We start from the raw sequence: 15,824 nt of genomic DNA, 5'->3' as shown, positions 1-15,824 counted from the left end.
TTAAAATCTTAATTATCTCTTCTAGTGTATTCCCAATTCTACCTCCACAGTATTTCCGGTAACCTCTAATGCAATTTTAAATCTCTTCCAATATTTTCTTCCTTGCATTGTTTCTTTGTCACTTTTTCAGATCCTTTGTGTCCTGAGAAGCAGACTGGCTGGGCACCTGTTGAACATCTCCTCCCTCCCAAAAAGCAGAGAGTTGCAGCTGTTCTGTTCCTGGGTGTTTTCAATACTCCACAATTTATCAGTTACAAATTCAAACTAAAGCTATTCTAAACTAAGTTGGTCCCCCAAAAAGGACTGGGTACAGAGCTGGAAGCTCTGAGAATGTCCTTTTCTGTCTCATTCAGACTTCTGTCATTTTCTGAGAAAGGCAAAAATTTGAAAAATCAAGTTCAAAAAGAAACAGTACAAGAAACAATTATAGATGAATTTTATATGAGATGTCACTGGTATGTACTTGCTTTGTTAATGTGTTATGTCAGGGACTTGGTATCACAAGTTGAAGACAATTTCACCTGAGGATCCAGACTGAGCCATGGATTTTTACTCAAAGATGCTGTTTCTAGATATTCCATGTCTTTTTGTGCATCTGTACATAAGAGTTGCTGCTGAAGGCTTTGTTTGTTGAGGTTTACAAATACAGAAAACTAGATCTTCTGCACCACTGGTTCTTTTGCTACTGGCTTTAATATAAAGACTGTCAGTCACACAGACCTTACAGTTGCATGAGTTTAATAAGCTCAGCTTACCTATTCCTACATTCAACAAAGTGCAAATAGTACATAATATAAAATAAAGTCAAATCTCTCAGTGAATGAAACATCAAGAGACTGTATTAGCTCCTGAAATGGTACTCCTGTTACATTCAGGACAGCCTCATCTGAAGAATTGTCATTTCAACAGAAACAGCCTGAATTTCAAAGCACCAAAATCATAGAATCACAGAATGGTTCAGGTTGGAAGGGACCTTAAAGATCATCCGGTTCCAACCCCACCTCTTACTAGACCAGGCTGCCCAAAGCCCCACCCAACCTGGCCTTGAACACCTCCAGGGATGGGACATCCACAGCTTCTCTGGGCAACCTGTGCCAGTGCCTCACCACCATCAGAGTTAAGAATTTCTTCCTAACATCTAATCTAAATCTTCCTTCTTTTAGTTTAAAACTGATCCCCCCTTGTCCTATCACTATGTGCCCATGTAACAAGTCACTCTCCAAAATACTGAATGAGGACTGCAATTTTCAGAGGATCATGTGTAGACCTGCAGTACAATGTTGATTCAAGTGTCTTTTTGCAGTTTAAGAAAATCACATCCTAAATATTCTAGGAAGCCTTCTGACAGCTCCACTTCACCAAGGCCCCACTTTTCCCATCAGGGTTCATACAAAACCAAGCAAGTGCCAGTGTTCTCTCTCAGAAATTTAAAGGAACTATAATTAATAGTAATAACGCTTTTGCAATTTTAATAATTCAAGAAGGTTGATCAGAACTGAATTTACAATGTTTACTTCATCTTTGTTATAACCATGACATCTGTAAATAATAATTAAGCACTGAGTTTAGACCTGAATATTGCATTATATTTCTTTGTAACTTAACTGTGTAATTATATTCTAATGTATGTATTATATTCTAATTGTCCTCTTATTTAGGGTATCTTTCTACAGTTGATAAAGTGATGATACATGAATACAATCTTCTCCGTTAAGCCACCAGTTGCTCTTATAATGGAGAGGCTTGAAAGCATCAGGCCTCAACTACAGACATTCACAAACCAGATTTCTCTCCTCTTTTCAAGCCTCATCTCAGAGGTCAGGCTTCTGCTTCAGCTAAATTGAATGTTTTTCCACTGCTATCAGCAGCGTCATTTTTCCAGACACTATCAATGGGTGCAAGAAAATGTTCCATATATTCTTATTCCTTTAAAATATGATGTTTCCAAGGTAACTGTACCCAGGAGATCTACTAATAGCAAAAAGTGGAAAATAATGTAACTTCTATTTTAAAATTACTTTTCTGAAGGGAAGACGAATTGCATTCCCACAAACTTTTTCCTTCATAACTCTGTCACTCTCTTTAACAAAATCAAAGAATTCAAAATTCAACACTGAGGCTTTATATATAATTGTGTTGGCAACAGATAGAGAGGATGTATTGGGATGTACTGTTTTATACCGTTGAGCGTTAGCTCAAAGGAAGGAAATTGGATAAAACTTAGCTCTGTTTTATGGATGGTCAAACTGTTTCAGATAAAATAGGATCCAGCACAAACTTCTGCCCAACTGTCAAACCAAACCTGCACACACATTTATTTAAGTTTAAATTTTTTGAGAGATGGTTTTAAAAGTCCTGGAGAATATTTCAGTGAAACACTGAAAACCAAGCGATCATGATTTAAAACTCTATCACAGTACCTTGCGAGGGTTTGTGTTAAGACTGCCTCACGAGAGCTCAAGACCATCACATAGGCCAAGATTTCCTGCAGGGTTAACTCTCCTTTGGTACCTAAAGGCACATACAAACTGAGCAAATGCAAATGCAATTACTTATGCAAACATTTACTCAATTGCTTTAGGGAAATATGACTTTCTACGCATACAAACACAGTGCTCATCACATACCACAAGTCTTTAAACACAGCCTGCTGCTAATTCTTATGTTCTGGTAAAATAATAGAAGTCCTTAGAAGAGAGGTTTTATTTTTGGCCTATGCTAGTATCCAGCTTAACTTAATGATATATAAAATGATCACACTATTTACTGAAATACTAACAGAGAATTAAAATAGGCATTACATGTGAATAAAATAAGGCATGGACCACAAAATAAATGCTTTTTAAAAGTTATTTTGCCAATAATTGACAGAAAATAAATAAATAAATAAATAAATGATAGGTAAAAAATTACAACTGTCTGCAAAATGAAGGTAGTAGAAATCCAGCAGCTGAACCATTAGAAGTAGAATTGGCTAAACTTTTTGCACATACTAGAGTCAGGACCACACAGACATTGGCAGAACGAGGAAAATTATCTACTGGACATTTGTGTTTACCTGTGGTCTGATTCTCTTGAGATGTCTGATTTTAAATAGTTACATTAAAAACATAATATTTTAGTTGCTAGATATTCATCCATTTGCTGGTAATAGAATAAATTGGATTCAGCTTTCAATTTCAAGCAGAAACATGAAAACAGCCTTAGATCTATCTGCAGGAGCCTGTAAATACCTATGGTATAATAAGAAGGCATGTTATGCCATTAAAGGAAATATTTAACAGCTAAGAAGATGCTATGTTTTAGTTTTCCTCATTTCCTCTTCAGTCTGGTTCAGTGCTATTTACTGTTTGCCTAAAAAACAACTTTCCTAAAGAGATCTTTATGACAGGCGAAGATGAGCTAAGAACCAGCCGGTGTCAGGCAGTCTGACGGCGCGCTGCAGTTCACACTTCACTGTAACAAGAGGAGGAAAATAAGCCACACTCTGGTGTCTGCCCCTGTCATCCAGCTCTACCGTGACATGAGGGTATGCTGACTCACTCAGTCAGCACTGTTAAATTAAATGTGGTGCAGTAGGTCTGTCATTTAAATACAGGAACAAACTGCTGTGTCTAAGCCACTGTGCAAGCAGAATTAAATTTTTCAACTGAGATATTACACTTTAACAGCCTAAACAGCAACTATAGTCGAGACGGAGAAAAAATGATGCTTTATAGAGCATTTTCTACAAAAGGAGTTGAAATACACACTGTTTTTGGCTTGTAAAGATCGTTTTTGTTAGACTTCATTTTATTACTCATCTTGACATCCTGGAGTCTGATCCAGGCCTTTCCAAGAGTATATGATAAAAGTAGTGCAACAAAAGTTGAAAAAAAATAAAAATAGGTAGTAATAATTTTTGAACCATGGAGTCTTTCAAAGCATAAAAACCCTAAGAAAACAGCATATTCAGACAGACATGATACACAGGGGAGGAAACTACAATTGTACATAAACTAGAGAGCTTAACGTCTGCATCCTAGATACCAATGAATTGCAAATACAACGTACAAGAGCACCCTGAGGCGATCAGACCAGTGGTGGGTAGGAGGGCTGCAATGTCTGTCATGGTCTACAGAGACAACCATGTGATTTATATTAGCATCATAGGCTAGCAGGAGAATGAAATCTTTTTCTAAATATCAAAAAGGCATAAATAACAAAAGGCAGTAACAGAGGCATGAATTAACTGATAAATTGAATTTATAGGCATAAGACAAAAATAAATTTAGACAGAAGACAGGTGAGAAAAAAGAAGCAGGAGAGACAGGAAGGAAGGAAGGACAACCAACTGGAAAAGTTTGAGCTGGAACTTTAAATATCCATCCACCAGAGAGAAATGTTTGTGCACAGGCAGTGAAGTGATGCATACCAAATACAGACTACGGACTAGTGGCTAGAAGATCCTCAGAGGTTATCTCATCTGGAACTCCAAGTCTCCTTGATGAGGATGCTCCATAATCAGGATGTCACCACTGCAGCTGCCAATCAACTCCACAGGTAACTAATGCATCATAAAAACTCCTTTGCTAATTCCAAGTGTGCTGCCATTCTCCTTATTCCCAGGTTAGGGAAAACTAGAGCTTGTGCTGTAAACCATACATTATTCTCTAAACCATGCATTACTTTATTCACTGTGTCATGTTCTTTCCTCCCTTCAAAGCCTGACTCCAAAACAGAACAGTGTCTCAACAACTCACCTCTGTATTTCATTGCCAAACTATGATGTCCTTGTGCACATACATAATTTCACTGGAAGTGCATGACGTTTGAGATGAATGTACCAGTGAATCACATAACGAGGCAGTAACATCATTTTATTGTATTATTTAAACATCATGATATTTAGTTTCCCTTCTCATTGTAAATCAAAGGTATAAAAGTTTACAGTCCTTTATCTGTACTGACTCTTAACATTTTTTCCTGAGTTGCTGCATTTAATCTTGAGCCCAGCAGAGTTTCTAAGTAATTCCTATCACTTTTTACAATGCACTTCACCATAAAAATCCATCTACTACTTGTTCATTTTTCTACTTCCATCCCCCCTGAAATCCTTCATGCTCTTCCCTAATCCTAACAATTAGTAGCTATTACCAATTCTGTCACCACTCAGTTAATGTACTTTCCAGATAATTAGTAATGAAAACGTGTAGGTGCTTTGAACCTACCTGATTTTTGTTAGTCAAAATCTTGTCAAAGGGGAAATGGAGCACACTCCTAACCCCCTAAATCCCAATAATCTCTAACAACAGGGCTATATGCAAATAGCTGAACTTACTGCAGCCATCAGACTCATCAGCTTCATATGCAAGAAATGGGATCAGCAGGAAAATCATAACTGTTTGAAGATTTTTCTGTATTATCCTTTGAGCTTAAAATCCAAGTAAAATAATACAGTGTTATAGAGAACCACTGAAAGAAACACAAGTTATTTAAAATTTCTTTGTACCTGCTTTCCACATTTCTTTCAGCTCTTTCACCCAACACCCTACTTGAACGCACCCTACTGCTGGTAGTGCTCAGACCCTCCACCAAATCAGCAAGGGTGGCAGCAGCAGCACTGGCATGGAGTAAGGCATGGCCGTTAGTCTCCTTCCTTAGAGAAGCACTCAGAATAAAAAGTCCTTTGGCAAAGCCCTTCCTACCATCCTGTGAACACTTCAAATGATGGAAAAAAAAAGCACCCGTTGCTGAAATCAGGTGTTGTTACTCTATATGCAGAGATCTTCTTATAGTATTTGAAGTGTGTTTTCACCAGTAGTTACTGGTCCTTATCAGAGAGTTGACATAAAGTCTTTCCAAATGTCCATAAAAGATGGGGTTGTAGTGACATTACATTAGAAAGTAGATACACATTGATATACAGTCTCCCTGTTGTAAAGTAACTAGAGCAACCATATAGGTATCAGGGCTGACACTCATTTTGTTGTTGCTCATAAGAGTATGGATAGACATTTGGCTTTAATCAGACTGAGGTTTTTTAAATACTTGATATAAAGTATCAATAAGATCTCTAACAGATCTTTAGCTTCTAGATAAAAGTCTGGGCAAGTCTCCAAAGACAGTATCCTTAGACCAAAAACAGAAATTCAGCTGACCTAACACAAGAGGGAACGTTTATTTATTTAAATTGCAGGGTTTTTTTGAGTTGTTTCCCCTGCTACATGTCATCAGCAACCTGACAGCTAGCCTATCTATGCTTCACTAAGCAAATGAACAGAAATGAAAGAAAAAAAAATAATAATTGAAAGATTTGGCATTGAGAAAGTTACGTATCATTTGAAACCACCTATTTTGTAAAGCAGAAGCACTATAACGTACAAATAATGTATAAAATAACTGATTCACTTTGTAACTGCTGGAATAAAGCATGATTCAGTAGTTCTGTAACAGGTCTTTGTAATAAATAGTAACATGTTTCACTCTTCAACCATTTTAAAACAAAGCTTTTCCACACTATCATGTTAATGGGAGATCACTGGAAACATCACTTACTCATTGATGAAGATAACAGCATTTTGCAAACTGGTCCTTAATCCAAAAAGCAAACTCCAGAATTTTAAGAGTAACCCTGAAAACATATGGATGAACATATGCACGCGCTATTAAAAGAAAAACATATAATTCTACTGGTACTCTAAAACTGCAAATAGCAAAAATCTCCTGCAGAGATGCTTGTCCAGAACTATGACAAATAAAGCTAACGAGGACCTCAGGAGGCTATCTAGTCCATTCTGTTGCTCTCTGTCTTTTGCATGCTCAAATCACTCCCCTTGTGTTTCCTCAGTCTTTTTTTTTTTTTTTCCCCTGTGCACAAGCTGCTTATTGTTTATTCTCTCTTTGGTGTGCTGCCTCATACAGTGGAGGCTCCACTCTTAACGATGTCTCACCAAACTGAATAGAAAAAACAAAAACCCAAACAAACAAACAAACGAAAACTCGTCTTCTGTGTCACAGGCATCCCTTTGGCTACATGTGTTGCTTATTGCAATGGCATGACACTACTGGCTTATAGTCAGACTGTAGTAGTTGTAAACTCCACATCCTTTCCCACAAACCTTTTACCAGTTCTCCAAAAAGAACTTGTGCAGTTGATTACCACTGCTTAAATCCAAGATTGAATTTATCTGTATTACTTTAATCCAGTATTATCAAATCTTTGTTTTACAACTTTCCAAGAATATTTCGAATTCAAATCCTGTCCTCTAATATGTTTATACCCCTAGCAGGCACATTGTATATTCCACTATTTATATCTTTCTTATGGTCCTAAACATGACCCTCATAGAATGCACTGAAGATATATATATATATAGGCAGTAAACCACTGATCCCTTTCAGTACAGTTAATCAATGAGTTTTACATTTACCTTCTAATAGATGAAAAACTCTTACTGCTGTAGTTTCTGCACTTCCACGTGAAAGGCTGGAGTAAAAAGGAGGTCGATAGCCCTCTGGGAGGCAGAGAAAGGCAGAGCTGCCCAGGCACAGAACAGTTAAACCTGATATGCTGAGACATAATCCTGAGGTTGACAGGGACCTTATAGTGCTTTCCACCATCCTGATTCTACAGGTGGAGTGAGACCAGCCCATCCACCCTCCACCTCCATGACCTTCACCACCACCACCTCCCAATTATTTGTTCTCTGTAGTTATGAGTGGAGGAAGCAAGTCACATCATGACCAGAGGCTTGGTAAAGTAGAACCATTGGTCATACCTTGGAAATTCTTGCACCAGAGCCTAAAGTCAGATACTTGGCCCTTGGAGTTAAAGTTATGTGACCTGACACATCAGCAACGTTTAGAAAGGTTTATTTAAAGAAAAAAATGCCAAGCCTAGAAAATCCACAGTGACAAAGCTGTTACCGCATTATAATATTAGAAATTCTGTTTAAAGCTTTTAGTATATACATGGAAAATTTAAAAGCAATGTCAGAATTGAGGTTCAGTTTTCAAGGAATACTGGATTTGACATGGTGTTCAGAGTAATCACTGAGGGCCTACCCGTACGGAAAAGATTATGAAAATACTACAGCGCCAATTTTTCTTTGAATCATTTATGATATCTTTGAATGCATTCACTATTAGTATTCACTATTATTTTACTCAAAGAGTTAGTTATATTCTCTGTTTACTATTTGTTCTTGATATTTGACGTTTGTGGATCACGGTGTGTGAGTGACCCTTTAAGATCTATTGATTTTCATCCCTGAGTGGATGACTGAAACTCATAAATCCTTTTAACTTTAGTTTAACTTTAGTTTAACTTTAAGTTAGTTTTTTAGTTAGTTTAACTTTTATTTAACTTTAGTTTAAGTTTTTTTTAACATAACTTTAAACTTTTTTAACTTTAACTTTAAGAATCTTTTAACTTTAAAAACAACAGGAACAAAACAGAATCTTTTACAATTAAAAAAAAAGAAAAAAAATAACCAGACACATCACACTAATTTAGATTGTTTTTGTCTTTTCACTGTTGCTGCAATTCAAAAATAAAATATAGTTGAAATGCATTAACATGAATAAATAGAAACTAGAGAAAACTCCATGTTTACTAGTTTAAATAAAAAAAACCCTGTCACTTACAGAGTTACCTGGCTGCTTCTAGTGGCACTCACACTCCTGAGACACATAGTAGATGAAGGAATATACATCTTGGCATTATATGTGTACAGATTTTATGAATATATTTGGGGATCTCAGAGAGCTAATTTCATAAGCAGAGGGATAAAAAATCAGAAAAAAAGTACTTCTTGCACATCAGATTGTATCTTGATTTCTACTAAGACTATCTAATCAATAACGTAACACCACCAGCAAGACACTGTATATTTCATTATTGTCCAGAACTTTACAGAAGTATGGGTAATACCTTTTAACTTTCACACACGTATCTAAAACTGTATATAAAATGACTTATCTAAAAACTTATTTTCAGAAGAGATTTCTAATAAAACCAGAAGGGAAAAACCTATTGAGTTTTCTACTTTACTGTTACATCTACCTTCCCTTTATATCTTCTTTAGATACCATATAAATTAAGAGGCCTGTAATTCCAACATTTCCATCTGTAGATAGTGGAAAGTAATTTCAACATTTACACACATTCTGTTTCAGAACTTATGCACCAGTGAAGTTAGAATGATTTGTTCCTGCTAAGATTCTTGTTTAATATATTATATGTATAACACAAAATCAAACCCACATAATATGATTGCTGGAGGGACTGGAATGAAGACAGCATATTGTCATGAGTTATAAAAAGGGTTGAGTGTGACAATAAAATAGGAGAGAAAAAAAAAAGACAGAAAATGGAAAGGGAGCATTATTATTACTGCAAGATCTGGAGAGTACTGCAAGATTTGGCAGGTACTTTCTAGGACCTGTTAAATCATTCTGTATGAAAAAGAAAAGGAGAAGGGCATACTTGTTAACCTGTTAGCTAAGCATATTATTGTGGTGAAGGAACAATAAATGAAACTTGTCTGAATTATTCTTTCAGATCCCACTGAGGAACAAACAGCCCCAGAGGTAATACAGAGTATGGTAAAGATGGTTTCCAGCAGCATATTGCAGTTACAGATCATACCACTGTCATTTAGAATGAAAGCCTTAAAGGTCTATATTTTAAAATGCTACACTGCCTGTAAAATACGTAACTTGCCTCTTCTACAAACAGCACAGATACTTTTCACTCTTTCATAATACATAGCACTGGCTTCACACAGGTTAATTACAACTATCGAGGACAGATAGAAAACAGTTCGTTTAAAATATTACAGTAATCTTTTCTACTTGCCACATAGCTTACCCATCAGCTGCAAAGCTGCTTTATTTTCTAAGGAATTCATTCAAGCCATACTGAAGTCAAAAGTCAGACTGGCAATGGAAACGAGCTTGGGCTCTTAATAACTTTTTGACTCTTGGCAGCACCCCAGTTGATGATGGCTCTCAAGAGCCTAGACATCTTAACATTGATTTCATTTTCCCCTCCTTTGAAAGAAGTGGGCTGGTAAAAGGTATTTTTTCATGTTTGCAAAAAGCACAAGGACTGCAGCTGACAGCTCCATTCCTGAAGTATAAGGGCACACCTTAACCATAGGAATAAAGCCTACCTGCACATGACTTATCTTGGGCCAGCGCCAGCCTGAGACCAAGGAATTAACTTCTACAAGCACCAAGAAATGCTTCTAATCTTGCCAGACTCCATCTTTCAAAAGAAAGACTCATCTACAGCCTTGCCTATGGGAACATGTGCAGAAATGCATACACTAAAAACACAGGCCCCTGTGAAAACAAAGAATTATCCCAAAAACAAAGCTGGCCCAGTCTAAAGATGCCACCTAGGTGAAGATGAATAGAATGAGCAATTAGTAGAAAACATCAGATTCATCACTAACTGCAGCAGAGGGATGTGCTCAGAAATGTATGCAATGGAAGTAGACTGAAAAGCCACATAAAGCATAACTAAACACCTCCCCAGGAATTAAACCATGAGCTTTGGAAAATGGGGCGTCCCTGTAAAGTGGGAGAGGTTGGCATAATACAAAACTAAACTTCCAGGCTGCTTGCAGGGGAGTGTTCGTGGGGTAAAGATTTGGAGGTCATCAACCCCACCCTAAATTTGTGTCTGTTTTTCAGTTCCTGAATAGATCTGGAAGCAAATGGATCAGACGTTGTTCACCAACACAGGCGCTGCCTATTTATCTCACAATATGCTTCTGCATCTTTGAAAATATTCTCTACTATAATTTTCTCTACAATAATTAGTCAATGAGATGCCATGCCAAACAGTCATGTACACATTTAGGATCTTTCAAAGTTGCCCAACTCTGATTTAACTCATCTCAACAGAATTGCATGGCACACCCACTTTCAACTGTGCCTCAACCATTGGTCTGATTTGGCTGTCTCTTGGTTGTCTCTCAGGGTCAGGGTGGAAATTTTCAGATAGGAGTTTGCTGCTCGTGGAGCATTACTGTGGATTTATTTATTTATTTTTGGTAGGAATCTGCTGATGGTGAGTCTGTACTGCAGGTGGATTGATTTGTATTGGGATGGCTTATCTTCAGGATGCAGTACGGAAACCAGGAAAACATGACACTCGTGTAGTGCAAATATAAAGCTGATGCAATCTCCACAAATTCAAGAGAAGGTGACAACACTGACAGAAAAATCTGGTCTTGAACTATAACATCTATTAAACAGGCAGTTCTTCTCTAGCCAGAGCAGATGGAGCACAAGTCCCTCTTTGTTTACTTCCCAAATTAATCACAAGATTTATTGCACTAGATGGTGGAATTATCAAACAAAATCATTTAATTCTTAGCAATTATATTAAGTTCAGGAGAAATCTAGAGTTTGACTAGGCTAAATGAGGTGAAATGCAACACACTTGAAAATGTTACAGTGAAAATGAAGTAAAAACTGTATTTTCATGACCTCTGACAGTATGCTTTCTCTCTTGTCTTTGACTGAACAAGAAGAAATCAAATGAGGTTCTTTTTTAAAAAAAAATGCTATTACACCTAAATTACATTTTCTTCCTTGAAGGGGGGAGGTTTGGAAGTGGGAATGAGAAGCAGAATATTCAGTTGAGGAACAGAGAACAATGAGGGGCAAAAGAGCTGTGCCCTGTTTGGGAGAAATGGGGTGAGTAGGTGTGGAGAGCAGAAGGAAAGAAGTGCAGAGCTGAGGAAGACTGGGATGAGTGGTAAATGGTGCTGTAGCATTACAGATTTCTTCAGGTGTGGAGTGCAGTTTTGGAACAGGGTGGCTACAAGAATGTTAAAAGGCAAATGATGTATTCAGAACGCTGGAGAAGTGACACTTTCACAATCTGTTACAAGGATTTAGTGAATTGGCTACAGAAAGAGTTACACTGTGCGTCCAACTTGCAGACAATTACTACATGGTCTATAACAATATGCAAATTAATAAAATAAGTAGAAAGAGCTGAAAAGAACAAGAAAGCTAAAATTGGCTTCAAGTAATAGCTTCCACGATGCAAAATCCTTCAAGATCCCAAACTCCATTAACTGTTCAGCTAAGTGATATCATAACAAAATGCTATGTCAGTATTCAAGTAGTTATTCGTACCTCAGTGAACAGGTTAGAGAGCTTAACACAATGCCTAAAATGTGTTAAGAAGTTTGCCGTTCCTTTTTAGATGAAACCACACAGGAGAGGAAAGGGACAAATGCCTAGAACCTCATAAGAGGTAATGAAGTGACTATTAGATTGTGAAATTAAATATAAGAATATTTTTACAAACCTTTTCTTTGAGAGTGTCATACCAAATAACAAGTACCAGTGAAATAGACATCAGACCTGAAATTCCAACAGTTTATGAAGAGTGAGAAAAGAAAAATTGAAAATCCCTATTAATATCACAGTCGACAAAGCAACTGAAAAGTCCTTTCCTCTTTGCCATTAATAGGCTGAAGTCAGGGTAAATGCATGCTGTGTAGAGGAAGTACAAAATGTCATGGCACAATGTTTGAAAGACGTTTGGTTTTCATTCAGCAGGATACCCATTCACAAAAAGGCCATTTCCACTAAAAGGAGAAAGAGAATTTTGTTTCACAAACTGAGGCACAATTCTTCAAACATGGAAATGACTTTAACATCATTTACCTATTTTCTTCCTTCAAAATATGGGCTGAGTAACTGTTGTATAAACTAAATATGTAAATATGAAACAGTTCAAATGTTAATTCATACCAAGTCATACCACCCTGAAATAATACAATTCTCCTACTGCTTCTTTCAGCAAGCGGAGAGAAAAAATAAAACCATTCTTTTTTCTCCCAATTAAAGGGTCCCATAAAAAGACTTGGGAGTGGAAGAATTGTTTGTTTGTTTGTTTTAAACAGTACTAAATACAGTAAATCAACTTTACTCACAGATACAAAAAATCCTTAATAAAATGTTCATTTCAGCTACCTCTCAAGTGTCATTTCCACAATCAGCCAAAATATTCCATGCAATCCAGTATCCAGTAGGAACCATTCACACAGTCGGAGAAATCTCCTCTGATTGCAAGCTGGATGAGCCTAATAGTGAGATTTGTAAGATTAATTTAATAAGGGAATAATTTGGATGTTTGTCCAAATACTATTCAAACTTACTGAAAAAGACACTGGGCTTTTGTTGGGTGAAAGGAGATACCACAAGTGTATAAATTCAGACATTAAAACAGAATATGTGTAGACTGTATACCAACAGCAACACAATTGATGTCTGTATATTAGTAACTATAGGTAGGATCTTGCCTCTCAAAATGTCAAGTATTATATGTATTACATTCTCTGTCACGGCCATGTGAAGAAAGTATTTTTTTAAATGGCTTCAGTTGAATAGAATTTAAAGGCACTCTAAAATGTACTACTTCTAATCATGATTCCAGATTTTACATGTAAATAATTCCTGTGTGACATTAACCACAAGAACTCCCAAACCAAACTTCAAACAGTGGAAAGGACACCATGTTTAAATCCCCATAAAGGACTGTGAACAAACATAGCTTATAAACATTGATCTGGTTGAATGATCATTGAAACTTTGATTAGGACACCTTGATCAAATATATACAAAATTCAGGCTTATACAAGTCTTCTTCTCTGGTCTAGCTCTAAAAGAAAGAAGAGTAGGAACAAACTGGTTTGGGCAAAATATGAGCGTACAGGATTCTTCACCTATTCTCAGATCTGAGCTTCAGTGGAATCACTTTTGAAGATAAGAAGTGTGGTTTTCACTGCTCATTTCCAGTTGAACTAAGACAAGACCTGCAGCAACATCAGGAGACAGTTGTTTTCAAAATATTTTCAGGTCATGTTTGAAAGAAAAAAAGCAAAAATTCTCCTAGCTCTTCTTTTGTAGACAACTACTAGTATTCCTGATTTCTAAATAAGAAATAGAATAGTAATGAGCCTGGTCCAAAGCCTGCCAAAATCAGTTGTTGAGACAAAGGTAGCCTATCTGATTTGCCCTGCAACAGAGATGTAGGATACTGACAGTTGTGTTTGTGGCTCCAGACTTAGAAAAAAAAAGTTCTCCCTCTAACTATCATGGAACCAACTTCTTATCCCTACAACAGAAAAATATTTTATATTTTACTTCTGACAAAATAGTATCTACTCAACAGATTGTGGCCAGGCCCTGAGGCTTCACTTCTGTTAATAACAGGTACATGAAGACATAACAGACTTGGATTACTTTTGAGCATAAAGGTTTGAAATTAAAACGAATTCTTCATGGGATTGTTTTTCCATCTAATCCTAGTTACAGAAAGTTTAAGCAGAAAAATTATGAAAGCAGCAATTCAGACTACTTGATCTATTAATAGCTGATCTATTAAATCCTAGTCAATGCACTTTCATCATTAAACCACAAAGGTTTATCCCTGAAATTGCTTCAGAGAAATCATTCAGAGAGCTATCTGATGTAATACAGTGAGTTAAAATTATATTCTTAAGCACCGATATGATTTGGGAAGCTTACCAGAGACCTACATAAGTAATCTGAAATTTACAGGGCATGACTAGGAAAAACCTACAGAGTGCAGTCACGGAATAAAAACTCGATCATCAGTATCAGTGAGTCCCTGTCAGTCACGCTTGTCTCCGATTCCGGCAGGAGAGAGAATATTTGCTCAGATTTTCTTATTTATGTGCCAGTCGTGCTTGTTTTGATACCCACCTGACAATCTGCACAGAATGACTGGCACAGGCAAGTGCTGAGGAGTGTCAGGGCTGAGATGAGATGACGACTGACTGTATTACCATTTTAAATGGTCTGTCTGCTGAGTGCTGTGATTTCCTTCCTCCCTTACCTGTCACGGTTCATTACCCAGCTCCCACCGCAGCCCCAGCCCCGTGCTGCTGAAAGCGGTGCTCAGCCCATCGCTTTGCATGACAGCTGCAGCCCCCTCCTCTTACAGCAGCAGGCTCCTTCCTTCCTTCCCTCTGCATGCCCTAAACTGAGGGCACGCATGCCTGCGTGCGTGCAAAGGCGTGTACAGCCACTGCCATACATCACACCACCGAACGTGCCTGGGCTGTGGGAGGCTGCTTGCTGTTTTCAGCCTGTTAAACCAGACAGCCCCCAGTGCTTGGAGAACAGCTCCTGGGCAAGTGCACCAGAGAGAAGCACGGTGTTTCTCGCTGTGCCTTCAGAGATGTCTCTGAGAAAAGAGAGAAGGGTCACACCACATCCAGCCCAGCAGTCGCATCAGGGGTTAGACAGCAGGCGTGCCATATCCGAACACTGCCTGCAGCAAGAGCAAAGACATTCTCTCTCATTGCATTTATAATTTATATAATGACAGAAAAATTAAACAGCATTGTAAAACAGGTAATAGAAAACCTGATAGCTCAGCTACATGGGGATTTGTTTGTTTGTTTGTTTTCAGTTTAACATTCAGTAGTGGGAATAGCTTCTCCAAAGCACAAGCAATTCTCTGAGACACGTAAAGCCAAGGCCTGGTTGTGGAGGGTGCCATTCAGGCGAGCAGCAATGTTTCATTTCTAGATGAACATTTACAAATTCTTCACCTAATGCCTTGCCTAAAATAAGAGCAAATATTTAGTTTTCCAGGTCTTGTGTACCATAAGCTTATTCTTTTATTAACACTCGGTGAGTTCAAGCCAGCTGGCCATTTGGGAAAGGGTGGGCAGGCCAAGTGAGGCACTGATTTCTGAGACACCCTCTCTCCCCTAATGCAATGCCAAAAATTAGGAATAAACTCAGAAGAGCATGTAATTTCATGATTGAAATAACAG

General features: G+C 37.5%; 1 long non-coding RNA gene across 1 annotated transcript in view; it reads right to left on the bottom strand.

The window, feature by feature from the left end:
- Window positions 1-653: 653 nt before the first annotated feature.
- The window catches only part of LOC310899360, a 90,800-nt gene continuing 75,629 nt past the window's right edge, over window positions 654-15,824 (bottom strand). The window contains exon 6 of the long non-coding RNA XR_014584238.1: window positions 654-3,456. This is a non-coding gene — a long non-coding RNA (uncharacterized lncRNA). The remainder of the gene's footprint in view (window positions 3,457-15,824) is intronic.

Source organism: Anser anser (genome assembly GCF_964211835.1).
Source record: "Anser anser genome assembly, chromosome: 4".
Lineage (NCBI taxonomy): Eukaryota > Metazoa > Chordata > Aves > Anseriformes > Anatidae > Anser > Anser anser.
This window is presented reverse-complemented; position numbering and strand designations above follow the sequence as displayed.